Source organism: Hippocampus zosterae, chromosome 16, assembly GCF_025434085.1.
Source record: "Hippocampus zosterae strain Florida chromosome 16, ASM2543408v3, whole genome shotgun sequence".
Lineage (NCBI taxonomy): Eukaryota > Metazoa > Chordata > Actinopteri > Syngnathiformes > Syngnathidae > Hippocampus > Hippocampus zosterae.
In genome coordinates, this window is record NC_067466.1 from 6,089,726 (window position 1) to 6,104,821 (window position 15,096).

The following is a 15,096-nucleotide window of genomic DNA, read 5'->3' on the forward strand; positions in this document are numbered from 1 at the left end:
TAAGAGCAACCATGGAAGCCATGAGATACATTACCGACCATGGAAAAGACGGTTGGAGGCTAAGATCAAGGCGGCTCGGAAAGATGTGAGTCAATTGACTGAGGTCCAGAGAGGTGTGATGAAAAGGCCGATCCTGAGAGGTACATCCAGATGACCATATATGAAGCACTCGAAACAAAGGCTCCAAGCCTTGTCCAGCCGCCTAAAGCGGTACACGAAAGAGAATGAGGCCAGACGAATAAACAGGCTGTTTGCAACACAACCTGCGAAAGTGTACGCTCAGTGGCAGGGTCCTAACAACAGAGCTGATCCACCAAGACTGGAAACTGAAAGGTACTGGGGAGGCAGATGGGAGAAGGAGGTTGCACATAACAGCAGTGCACAATGGCTGGTCACCCAAAGAGAGGAGCACAGACACCTCCCTGAACAGAACCCAATTACCATAACAGTGGCAGACATAAAGGAAATAGTCTCAAATATGAAGAACTGGACAGCACCAGGCCCGGACATGGTCCACACTTACTGGCTAAAGAGACTCACAGCACTCCATGAGCGCCCAGCAGCACAAATGAACCAGCTGCCTAGGGATGGGACTCACCCAGGATGGCTAACCGAAGGGCGAACGATCCTTATCATGAAAGATCCCTCAAAGGGTGCAGTCGCATCCAACTATCGGCCAATAACCTGTCCCTCCACAATTTTGGAAGCTCATGTTGCGGCTAAGATAAGTGCACACATGGATCAATACATGAGCGAAGCACGGAAGGGCATTGGTAGAGATACCAGGGGAGCCAAACATCAGCTCCTGGTTGACAGAACAGTCGCACAAGACTGCAGGTCCCGATGTACCAACCTGTGCACAGCCTGGATTGATTAAAAGAAAGCCTATGACTCGATGCCACATACATGGATCACTGAATGCTTGGATGTGTATAAGGTGAACAGGACCCTAAGAGCCTTCGTTGCGAACTTGATGAGGATGTGGAAAACCACACTTGAAGCCAATGGCAAGCCACTTACCCAAGTGTCCATCAAATGTGGCATATACCAAGGTGATGCACTCTCCCCATTGCTGTTCTGCATAGGACTGAACTCCCTAAGCCAAGTAATCACCAAGACAGGCTATGGATACAGCCTCAGAAATGAAGCTACGATCAGTCACCTCCTCTACATGGATGACATAAAGCTGTATGCTAAGAGTGAAAGGGACATAGACTCCCTGATCCACACAACCAGGATCTACAGCAGCGACATCGGGATGTGATAGTCGGATGGTGACTAAGAGAGGAACGGTAGTCCGGACTGAAGGGGTCTCACTCCCCGAAGGAACAATAGCAGACATTGAGGACAGCTACAAGTACCTCGGTGTACCACAAGCCAATGGCAACCTTGAACTGGCAACAAGGAAAGCGGCTGGGGACTAGTGAGTGTGAGAGCCACTGTCCAGGATGAAACATCCAAGCTCCATGAATACATCAAGGAGAAGGCTCCAACGGATGACGTACTCAGAGAATGTCTCAGACAATGGGCAACAGAGGATGAGGCGCTGGAAGAGGGACCATCATCGGAGGACAAGCCCCTACACGGGATGTACCACCGGACCATAACTGAAGTGGCCGATCTCAAGAATTCCCATCAGTGGCTAGAGAGGGCTGGCCTGAAGGACAGTACAGAGGCACTCATCCTGGCTGCTCAGGAGCAGGCCCTGAGCACTAGAGCCATTGAGGCCCAGATATACCACACCAGACAAGACCCAAGGTGTAGGTTGTGCAAAGAGGCACCTGAGACGATCTAACACATAACTGCAGGGTGTAAGGTGCTGGCAGGGAAAGCCTATATGGAACGCCATAACCAGGTGGCTGGCATAGTCTACCGAAACATCTGTGCGGAGTACGGACTGGAAACCCCAAGGTCAAAATGGGAAACACCTCCGAAGGTGGTGGAGAATGACAGAGCGAAGATCCTATGGGACTTCCAGATCCAGACTGACAAGATGGTAATGGCGAACCAACCAGATATCCTGATGATAGATAAAGGGCAGAGGAAAGCCGTTGTAGTGGATGTAGCGGTCCCAAGTGCTGGAAACATCAGAAAGAAGGAACACGAGAAACTCGAGAAATCCCAAGGGCTCAGAGAGGAGCTGGAGAGAGCCTGGAAGGTAAAGGGGACAGTCGTGCCTGTGGTGGTCGGAGCACTCGGGGCAGTGACCCCCAAACTAGATGATGAGTGGTTGCAACAGATCCCAGGAACAACATCGGACATCTCAGTCCAGAAATGTGCAGTGCTGGGAACGGCAAGGATACTGCGCAGAACCCTCAAGCTTCCTGGCCTCTGGTAGAGGACCCCAGCTGAATGAGGGATGGACACCACCTGAGGGGTGAGACGAGGATTTTTTTTATAGATATACAGTAGATACACATTCACTCCCATGAACATCCCCAACAACATTAACACCAACAGTACAGAAATTCAAACCGTAAAGATTCACATAACCAACCACAAAAGACTACACATATGCAACATGTATATACCCCCCAGAGATACCACCCGACCAGACCACGCCACAGAAGACACAGACATCACCAACACCTTCCAATACATAAACTCGCTGAACAACACCATTCTAACCGCAGACATCAACGCTCACTCAACACAATGGCACTCTCCCTACGACGACCACAGAGGCACCCACATTGCAGACATACTACAAAACTCCCAACAAATCACTCTAAACGCAAACACACCCACCAAAAAACCTACAAACATCAACCAACAACCAACATCACCGGACATCACAACAGCCAGCAACAGCATCACAAACAGAACAACATGGACCACAATACACGCACTCAGTTCAGACCACCTTCCTATCAAAATCACACACAACACGCGTGCTCCTTTCCGCCTACAACAACACCTTCAAACTTACACAAATTACAGGAAAGCAGACTGGGAAGGATACACCTCTGAAATAGAATCAGCACTGGAGAACATAACCATACCTGACAACATCCACACAGCCAACACCATGCTCACAAACCTCATACTTACAGCAGACAAACACCACATACCCCACGGAAAAATAAAAAGCAAATCACTTCTCCTACCACAACACATCAGAACACTCATCAGCCAAAGAAACGACATCAGACAACAAAACCACCAAGACCCACGCATCACAGACCTAAACAAAGAAATAGACACACAAATCCAAAAACACAAACAAGAGCTATGGAAAGAACACTTAACGGATGCATGGAACCACAGACACAAACAACACATACTCTGGAACACAGTAACAAGACTATCAAACAAAGAACAAAAAGCACCAGAAAACACCACAATACAGTTCGGACAACACACGGCAATATCCAACAAACAGAAAGCACGAGCATTCAACAAACAATTCACCAACATAATACAACACAAAACCAACAGAACATACAGACAACTACAACGCAAAATACGAAAACTCAACACCACGCCCATAACCATCACAGAACAACAAGTCAAACAAGCACTACAACGCTCCAAAAGCAACAACTCCACAGGCCCAGACAACATAAACATCAGACATCTGAAACACCTAGGCCCCAAAGCAATAACACTACTCACACACACTTACAACACATCACTCAACACCAACACCATCCCCGCAATATGGAAGACTGCAAAAATAATCCCAATACCAAAACCCAACAAAAACCACGCACTCGGCCCATCTTACAGACCAATAGCACTACTCAGCCCAATAGCCAAAACAATGGAAAAGGTAATACTACCCTTCATTACCAACAACACTCAACTACCCTCTCACCAACACGGCTTCCGAAAACAACACTCCACAACCACAGCACTACACCACATACACAACATCATAGCCACAGGTTTCAATCAACAAAAACCACCACAACGAACAGTTGCCATAGCCCTAGACATGTCCAAAGCCTTTGACACGGTAAACCTACACACACTCACAAACAAACTCAACAACACTAACACCCCAAACATCATCATCAAATACATCTTCAACTACATAAGGGGACGCAGACAATACACTCAATACCGGGGGGAAACATCAGAACACAGAAACACGAAAACGGGGGTACCACAGGGGGGAGTACTTTCACCAACACTATTCAACATATACATGGCAGACTTACCACAACCACCTCCAAATGTACACACAGTTACATATGCAGACGACATCACCATTCTATCCACACATGTCAAACCACAACAGGCACAACAACAAGTACAAAAATATCTCCACGACATATACAACTGGACAAAACAGAACCAACTCACACTCAACGCAGACAAAACCACCACCACTCTGTTCACACCGGATCCGGCAGAATACAGCAACAGGCTCACTTTACAAATAGATAACACCACCCTACCCACAGTCCGCGAACCCAAAATACTGGGATTAACATGGGACCCCAAACTCACCTTCTCAAAACACACACAACACACTCTAACCCGCCCCAAGCAATCAAACAAAATACTTAAAGCCTTATCAACCACTCACTGGGGAAAATCCAAAGAAACTATACTCACCACATACAAAGCAACCACACTCACACGCCTCAAATACGCAAACACTATATGGTCACCAACACTATCGGACACAAACAAGACAAAACTCCAGACCACACAGAACACCGCACTCAGAATAGCAACAGGATGCACACAAGACACAAACATACAACACTTGCATGAGGAAACAAAAACTCTCCCACTGAACACCCATCTAAAACTACACGCATCGCAAATCAGACAAAAAGCCCAACACCCAAACCACCCACTACACCCACTCACTCAACAACCACCACCACCCAGACAAAAGAAACAAACAATCTTCCACAACAACAACTACACACACAACAAAGACACAGCACCACAGGACACCAACAACGACACCATAAAACAGAACATGAAAGACATACACACCCACTTTGTACAAACACACTTGGACACCAGACAACACAACAAAGTAATACATGCACCAGCACCAGAAATAGACCCATCAGAGCAAGACCTACCACACAGAACCAGACAACTCCTAGCACAACTCCGAACCAACAAATCACCAGCCCTCCACTCCTACCTACACAACATTACACCGGACACACACCCAACACCACTCTGTGCGCTATGCGGCACGCAAGTGCACGACACACAACACCTGTTCACCTGCACAAACATACCCACCACACTGACTCCGGAGGACCTCTGGCGAAACCCAAGCGGAGTGGCGGCCCTGCTCGCCCGCTGGGCGGCGGAGGGGGGTCTGGGGATCCGGGAGACGGAGTGAGGGCCCGGTCCCCCAATGTCGGGGCACGGGTGGGGTCGACAACAACAACAACAACAACATAAAAAAAGACTTCCCCTTTAAATATTCCTGCTGCATAATATATCTCCTTTCCTTTCGTAAAGGATGGTCAGAACCTTTCCTAAGCATTATTAAAATTTAGACGATCTTTGCTCCAGGTGCTACCGGCTCATCTCACTCGGTTAGGATAGGAAAGGAAAGTTCCTATGCCAAAATGATAATCCAAAAAGGGCCCCTGTTGGTGGATAATCAGGCCATGGGAGGTGTGAGTAAATTGTGAGGGGGTGTTGGCTGGAGCTAGAAATAATTTTGGTGTCTTGTCCCTGCAGTAGGTTCATTAAAAGAGCAACCAGTGTTTTCACCACCATGGTCGGATCTTACTCTGGAGGGTAACCCATACAGGCAGGTGGCTTGGACAAAATATTTCAACACTGTCAAAGCTGTGTTGTCTGTGCTCCAGTTGAAGGTACGTTATTAGCCTGGAATTCCCATCAATGCCGGCATGTGTCACAAACACCCACCTGTAAAACAAACATGAAAAGAATAATGATTAAATACAAGAAAACAATCAAGTTTCATATCTTGTTTGAAATATCATCTCGGTAGAGAAGGTATTGCTGTGCACTTAAGACTACATGGAGGCAATTTGGAGTTTGTGTAACTTGGATATACAAATGATAAAATTCAATTTAATCTGTGCTGTCCATACAATATGGCTTTCTAATGCTCCCACGAGTACAAATATAAGATGATCCCTTATTACCGAATGAGACGCATATGCCCATCTATGTGCCATAAACTATTGGGGAATGGCACATAGTATGTTCTTCTAGCCACAGTCTGTCTCCATCTCTGGGCTGCAGCAGCTGGCTCAATACGGTTGAGGATTTCTCGAACTCTTTTTCTTTGTACTACAATACCATCAGCACGCAGGTATGCCCTCATCATCTGCAACAGGTTCATAAAACAACACAATAAAGAAAGTACACTTTCACAATGAATATAATGATATATACATGAAGGGACAAGAGTATGTAGCAGAACACTTGCTTCCGAGCCTGATCTGGGAAATTGGCTGTGCAATCTTCTGACATGCTCTTCCAGGTCAACATCATGAATGGGAGTAAATCTATTTCTGGCTGAAATCTGAAAAAACTTCATTTTTTTATGCAGGTATGAAGAGGAACAACACAACATCTCAGTGATGGCTCTCACTGTAAAGCCCTGAGTGGGGAGCAGTTCAATTTGATCACTTGTAATGTCAAGTGCTGGTCTTCCTCGTCTACCTAAAGTATGGAAATAAAAGGATTAAGGAATTCAAGCAAACGAATCACTACGTGTTTTTTATATACTGTATACAGTACAGGCATATAGACACAGATGTACATAAAAGTATATGCAGCTTCAAAACCACGAGCAGCTATTTTCTCTAACCATTTTACTCAAGAAAAAAATAATTCAAACTTATAATTGAATAACTAAAAGATCACTAGTTATTGCTTAAAAGTGTACAGCCATCGCGTTACTTAATAGTCTACTGATTTGCAGGAAAACCACTGGTATAAAACGACGTTTGACAGGGTGATAGAAGGTAAGTCACAGCAGGTCGTCAGTAAAACCCGTGTGTAGTTTGAATAAAAATACATACGAAAAACCAATGACAAAAAATGGTAGCCATTTTACCTGTGTGCAAACGATGTGCCACATGGGAACAAACACGTCCACCATTAGGAGTGGGTCCCGCAATGATGACAGATCGGAGATCTATTGGACTTTGAATCAAACTTTGAATAGTATCAGCGCTAAACTGGTCACTAACTCTTCTTAAATTAGCAATTGAAATGTTTATCGCGCGTGCTTCACTTTCACCGGCAGACCCTTGATGACAGGCACTCTCTATTGCCCTGCACCTTCGCCGAATACGTCTCAGGACACTGTCCGCCATTGTTGTTTTAAAAAACTAAGTGGGCACAGAATTTCCAAAATCATGAGCCCTGACTGGTGGGATGACACTATTTTGAAACGTACAGCCAATAGGATACCGTTACATGTTTTCGTAATCATCCTTATTTGCATTTAATGCAAGTACAGTGTAATGTCACTAGCACTACAAGTGGGCACATTTATGGCCTTACATGTTCACTAGTAAGCGTCAAAATCATCTTACCAGTGAACTAGTGGGCACATTTATGGCCTTAAATGTTCAGTAGTAAGCGTCAAAATAATCTTATTAGTGAACTAGTGGGCGTTTTGCGGCTTACATGTTCACTAGTAAGCGTCAAAATGACCTTACTAGTGAGCGTTTTGTGGCTTACATGTTCACTAGTAAGCGTCAAAATGACCTTACTAGTAAACTAGTGAGCGTTTTGTGGCTTACATGTTCACTAGTAAGCGTCAAAATGATCTTACTAGTGAACTATTGGGCGTTTTGTGGCTTACATGTTCACTAGTAAGCCTCAAAATGATCTTACTAGTGAACTAGTAGGCGATGTGTGGCTTACATGTCAACTAGTAAGCCTCAAAATGAACTTACTAGTGAACTAGTGGGCACATTTATGGCCTTACATGTTCACTAGTAAGCGTCAAAATGATCTTACTAGTGAACTAGTGGGCGTTTTGTGGCTTACATGTTCACTAGTAAGCGTCAAAATGACCTTACTAGTGAACTAGTGGGCGTTTTGTGGCTTACATGTTCACTAGTAAGCGTCAAAATGATCTTACTAGTGAACGAGTGAGCGTTTTGTGGCTGACATGTTCATAAATAAGTGTCAAAATGATCTTACTAGGGAACTAGTGGGCGTTTTGTGGCTTACATGTTCACTAGTAAGCGTCAAAATTACCTTACTAGTGAACCAGTGAGCGTTTTGTGGCTTACATGTTCACTAGTAAGCGTCAAAATGACCTTACTAGTGAACTAGTGAGCGTTTTGTGGCTTACATGTTCACTAGTAAGCGTCAAAATGATCTTACTAGTGAACTAGTGGGCGTTCTGTGGCTTACATGTTCACTAGAAGCCTCAAAATTATCTTACTAGTGAACTAGCGGGCGTTTTGTGGCTTACATGTCAACTAGTAAGCCTCAAAATGATCTTACTAGTGAACTAGTGGGCACATTTATGGCCTTACATGTTCACTAGTAAGCGTCAAAATGACCTTACTAGTGAACTAGTGGGCAATATGGAATAAATACTCAAAGGGCTTGCCAGGCAAGCCCATTGAGTATTTAAAGGGTTCAAAGGGCTTGCCTGGCAAGCCCTTTGAGTATTTATTCATCCGTGATGGTATTGTAGACCAATGAGAGCACGTCCGACAGACACGTGGACTTCGGGCGGCCAATCATGATGCATTTCGAGCCAAGCCCCAACAAAAACGGAGGAGAAAACTTTCAGACGCTTTGAAAGCTTTTGGGGTACATATTACTCTTGTTGTTACACAAAATTTTGTTTTACGATTATTTTAGGCGGTAACGTTATGGTGTAAATGTCAAATACGTGGTCAATTTATCAAGATGAAGCCTGCTTAAAAATTTGCTCCAACAATTTTGGAGATGTGTCTGACTTTGACAGCAATGGCGGCAGTTCAACGCTGACAGTCGCAGTCGGGTGCAGATTTATTTCGGCACGACTTTCTAAAATCTGCCGTTTGCTCTGACAGTTCTCTGTCTGACAGTCACATTTTGTCTTATTACTCACAAGCTAATTGACATTTAAAAAAAGAGTTAATGTTTGGAACACGATTTTGCTCTTACTGTTTGCTGCCTTAGTTCGTTTGAAATATTCGCTTCCTGCATTACATGAAGTACATTTTTTAATATTCACAAGACTGTAACTGTGCATTATAAATAATGTCACATTTGCACTATGTTTTACTGGATCTACAACTAAACTAGGTCCTCGTTTCTGGGAGAGTCCACAGCACCTCCTGTATCACAACCATTCTGCCGGCACACCTTCAGCAGCACGATGTTTCTAACGGGAGCTGGAGGGTGATCAGCTTCATTGAAGAACAGGAGGAGGAGAGGCACAACGTTTGTCATTTGTGATGTTTTTAGACTTTTCTCCTAACTAAAAAAACTATGTTTTGTTAATTTCTTGATATAGTTCTTGTATTTAAATATTTTAACAATCAAATATTTTTCAACTGTGTTTTAGATATTAATTGTATGAAATAAATCAGTGAAGCCCCATTCAAATTCTACTCTATCTAATCTGCTCGATCACACTGCTGTCAACCCGCTGTACCTCCAAACTCCTTGGCTTACTCGCAGTTGGAGGGTTCCCCCCGAACTGGGGGACAAATCCAGGAACCAATCCCTGCACCCCGAACGGGGTGCCCTTACGGCCGTTTTTTTTTTTTTCGGCTAACCGCCCCCTGAACCTGGCAGGGTGGCGGGCGGACCTTTTGCTCCAGGCGGGGGACATAGAGACAAATCCGGGGCCCACACAGACACTCTCACGCACGCAACAAACACACACACAACAAACTACCTGGACATGCGACATTTGCACACAACAGATTACAAGAAGACAGACATCCTTCAGATGCAACCACCACACACCACACTGGGTACACAAACATTGCACAAACATAAACACTAGACAATACAACATAACATGGAAATGCAGACTACATCCCAAAACACCACCACGAACAACAACACCTCGTAGGACACCAACAGGCAGCAGAGCACAAACAGACCAAAACAACACACTCGCCTCACCAACACTACCCTCAAAGGCAACACGGACAGACAACTCCAACAGAGATACAACAAACACAAGACCACCCCCCCAAACCTGGACCTGCAATAGCTGCAATAGAATCATCACACGCAGACAAACCTCACTCAGATGCAACTCAACACACCCACACTGGATACACAGACATTGCTCCGGCATCACCACCCGCCAATACACAAACACGTGGACATGCAGAACACACACGCAAACAACAAACACCCCAACACCACAACCCCCGAACAACCCACAAAGAACAACACCCACCAACAAAAACAACAAACACACACTGACCATACTACAAATAAACATCAACGGCATCCAAAACAAGAAAACAGAACTAGAAGAACTCGCCTCACAACAGCACGCAGACATCATCACCATACAAGAAACCAAACTAGAAAAACAACACAACACACCTCGTCTCACCAACTACACCAGCATTAGGAAAGACAGAGAACACAAGGGAGGAGGAGGACTGCTCACATACATTCACAAATCAGTCACATTCACTCCCATGAACATCCCCAACAACATTAACACCAACACTACAGAAATTCAAACCGTAAAGATTCACATAACCAACCACAAAAGACTACACATATGCAACATGTATATACCCCCCAGAGATACCACCCGACCAGACCACGCCACAGAAGACACAGACATCACCAACACCTTCCAATACATAAACTCGCTGAACAACACCATTCTAACCGCAGACATCAACGCTCACTCAACACAATGGCACTCTCCCTACGACGACCACAGAGGCACCCTCATTGCAGACATACTACAGAACTCCCAACAAATCACTCTAAACGCAAACACACCTACCAGAAAACCTACAAACATCAACCAACAACCAACATCACCGGACATCACAACAGCCAGCAACAACATCACAAACAGAACAACATGGACCACAATACACGCACTCAGTTCAGACCATCTTCCTATCAAAATCACACACAACACGCGTGCTCCTTTCCGCCTACAACAACACCTTCAAACTTACACAAATTACAGGAAAGCAGACTGGGAAGGATACACCTCTGAAATAGAATCAGCACTGGAGAACATAACCATACCTGACAACATCCACACAGCCAACACCATGCTCACAAACCTCATACTTACAGCAGACAAACACCACATACCCCACGGAAAAATAAAAAGCAAATCACTTCTCCTACCACAACACATCAGAACACTCATCAGCCAAAGAAACGACATCAGACAACAAAACCACCAAGACCCACGCATCACAGACCTAAACAAAGAAATAGACAAACAAATCCAAAAACACAAACAAGAGCTATGGAAAGAACACTTAACGGATGCATGGAACCACAGACACAAACAATACATACTCTGGAACACAGTAACAAGACTATCTAACAAAGAACAAAAAGCACCAGAAAACACCACAATACAGTTCGGACAACACACGGCAATATCCAACAAACAGAAAGCACGAGCATTCAACAAACAATTCACCAACATAATACAACACAAAACCAACAGAACATACAGACAACTACAACGCAAAATACGAAAACTCAACACCACGCCCATAACCATCACAGAACAACAAGTCAAACAAGCACTACAACGCTCCAAAAGCAACAACTCCACAGGCCCAGACAACATAAACATCAGACATCTGAAACACCTAGGCCCCAAAGCAATAACACTACTCACACACACTTACAACACATCACTCAACACCAACACCATCCCCGCAATATGGAAGACTGCAAAAATAATCCCAATACCAAAACCCAACAAAAACCACGCACTCGGCCCATCCTACAGACCAATAGCACTACTCAGCCCAATAGCCAAAACAATGGAAAAGGTAATACTACCCTTCATTACCAACAACACTCAACTACCCTCTCACCAACACGGCTTCCGAAAACAACACTCCACAACCACAGCACTACACCACATACACAACATCATAGCCACAGGTTTCAATCAACAAAAATCACCACAACGAACAGTTGCCATAGCCCGAGACATGTCCAAAGCCTTTGACACGGTAAACCTACACACACTCACAAACAAACTCAACAACACTAACACCCCAAACATCATCATCAAATACATCTTCAACTACATAAGGGGACGCAGACAATACACTCAATACCGGGGGGAAACATCAGAACACAGAAACACGAAAACGGGGGTACCACAGGGGGGAGTACTTTCACCAACACTATTCAACATATACATGGCAGACTTACCACAACCACCTCCAAATGTACACACAGTTACATATGCAGACGACATCACCATTCTATCCACACATGTCAAACCACAACAGGCACAACAACAAGTACAAAAATATCTCCACGACATATACAACTGGACAAAACAGAACCAACTCACACTCAACGCAGACAAAACCACCACCACTCTGTTCACACCGGATCCGGCAGAATACAGCAACAGGCTCACTTTACAAATAGATAACACCACCCTACCCACAGTCCGCGAACCCAAAATACTGGGATTAACATGGGACCCCAAACTCACCTTCTCAAAACACACACAACACACTCTAACCCGCGCCAAGCAATCAAACAAAATACTTAAAGCCTTAACAACCACTCACTGGGGAAAATCCAAAGAAACTATACTCACCACATACAAAGCAACCACACTCACACGCCTCGAATACGCAAACACTATATGGTCACCAACACTATCGGACACAAACAAGACAAAACTCCAGACCACACAGAACACAGTACTCAGAATAGCAACAGGATGCACACAAGACACAAACATACAACACTTGCATGAGGAAACAAAAACTCTCCCACTGAACACCCATCTAAAACTACACGCATCGCAAATCAGACATAAAGCCCAACACCCAACCCACCCACTACACCCACTCACTCAACAACCACCACCACCCAGACAAAAGAAACAAACAATCTTCCACAACAACAACTACACACACAACAAAGACACAGCACCACAGGACACCAACAACGACACCATAAAACAGAACATGAAAGACATACACACCCACTTTGTACAAACACACTTGGACACCAGACAACACAACAAAGTAATACATGCACCAGCACCAGAAATAGACCCATCAGAGCAAGACCTACCACACAGAACCAGACAACTCCTAGCACAACTCCGAACCAACAAATCACCAGCCCTCCACTCCTACCTACACAACATTACACCGGACACACACCCAACACCACTCTGTGCGCTATGCGGCACGCAAGTGCACGACACACAACACCTGTTCACCTGCACAAACATACCCACCACACTGACTCCGGAGGACCTCTGGCGAAACCCAAGCGGAGTGGCGGCCCTGCTCGCCCGCTGGGCGGCGGAGGGGGGTCTGGGGATCCGGGAGACGGAGTGAGGGCCCGGTCCCCCAATGTCGGGGCACGGGTGGGGTCGACAACAACAACAACAACATCAACCTGCTGTAAATAATGCCTCCATTCATGATTGTAGAAACCCCAGAACGGTAAACATGTGATTATTTTATTTTAAAATATAAGAAGCCTATGTTTTGCAATTGTGCTCATTTTCATTGTATTGCACGACAAATATAATAGATGAGCCGGTTTGGGGACATCATCAACCAAGCTGCTGCTCCAATTGCAATGCGATATATTGTCCTGCTCTCCTAAATTCGCATCTACACCACAAATTATAACATCCTAACTGATTTAGCAACAACTGAAAATTCACATCATTATTTAGGGAGTTGCATAACTGTTGCATTATATGGTGCCCTATTCATTTTATTTAGTATAGCATACATATATAAAAGTGGAAAGATACTGCAGAGCTGTGCCATTACTCTTTATCTCTGTGTACATAATAAATAAACATCACCTACAGATACATTGGTAAAAATTGCTTGATTCCTTCTGTATACTGTAGATATTACGCAAATGGCGGTAAATAATTGTGAAAGCTCAGAATCAGGTTTTAAAGGGTTAATTCTTTGCTGGGTGGAGCTCTTATCATGGAGCCAATAGGAGGTGTCCTCGGGTGGTGTCCGTCCCTCATTCAGCTCGGGTCCTCCACCAGAGGCCAGGAAGCCCGAGGGCCCCGCGCAGTACCCCCGCCGCTCCCAGCACCGCACACCTCCGGACCGAGATGTCCGACGCTGGTCCCGGGATCTGTCGCAACCACCCATCCAGTCCGGGGGTCACTGCCCCGAGCGCCCCGACCACCACAGGCACGACCGCCACCCCCACCCCCCAGGCCCTCCCCAGCCCCTCCCAGAGCCCCTGGTACCCCCCGAGCCCCCCATGCTCCCCCCTCCCGATGCCTCCACCACCTGGGACCGCCACATCCACCACAACGGCCCTCCTCCGCCCCCCATCCACGACCACGACATCTGGCTGGCTCGCCACCACCATCCCGCCAGTCTGGATCCGGAAGTCGCACAGGATCCCCGCTCCGCCACCCTCCACCACCCTCGGAGGTGCCCCCCACTCCGACCCCGGGGCCCCCAGTCCACACTCCGCACAGATGCCTCGGCAGACCACGCCAGCCACCTGGCCATGGCGCTCCACGCAGGCCCCCCCTGCCAGCATCCCACACCCCGCAGCCACGTGCCGGATCGTCCCAGGCGCCTCCCCGCACAACCCACACCCCGGGTCCTGTCCGGCGCGGCACATCCGGGCCTCGACGGCTCCGGCGCCCAAGGCCCGCTCCTGAGCAGCCAGGATGAGCGCCCCTGCGCTGTCCCCCAGGCCAGTCCCCTCCAGCCACCGATAGGACTTCTTGAGATCAGCCACCTCAGCCACGGTCCGGTGGCACATCCCGCGTAGGGGCCTGCCCCACCACGATGGCCCCCCCCCCCAGCGCCCGTCCCTCCGCTCCCCACTTGGGGCAAAAAATGAGCACATAACACCATCCAGTGTGGGTCCTTGGGCAAGAGCCTTCACGCTAATGCGTACCTCATACAATGATGAGAGACAATAAAATGAATGACATGCCAGCTCAGACGTCGCCCG

General features: G+C 46.3%; 1 protein-coding gene across 16 annotated transcripts in view; it reads left to right on the forward strand.

Moving 5' to 3' along the window:
* The window catches only part of LOC127587825 (uncharacterized), a 257,761-nt gene that overhangs the window by 28,993 nt on the left and 213,672 nt on the right, over window positions 1-15,096 (forward strand). The window contains exon 2 of one of the 16 annotated variants that reach the window (XM_052046309.1): window positions 9,226-9,371. The exons of the other annotated variants lie outside the window; for them this stretch is intronic. The gene's annotated coding sequence lies outside the window, so the exon portion shown is untranslated. Of the gene's footprint in view, window positions 1-9,225; window positions 9,372-15,096 lie in introns of those variants that run through there. 16 annotated transcript variants of the gene reach the window in all.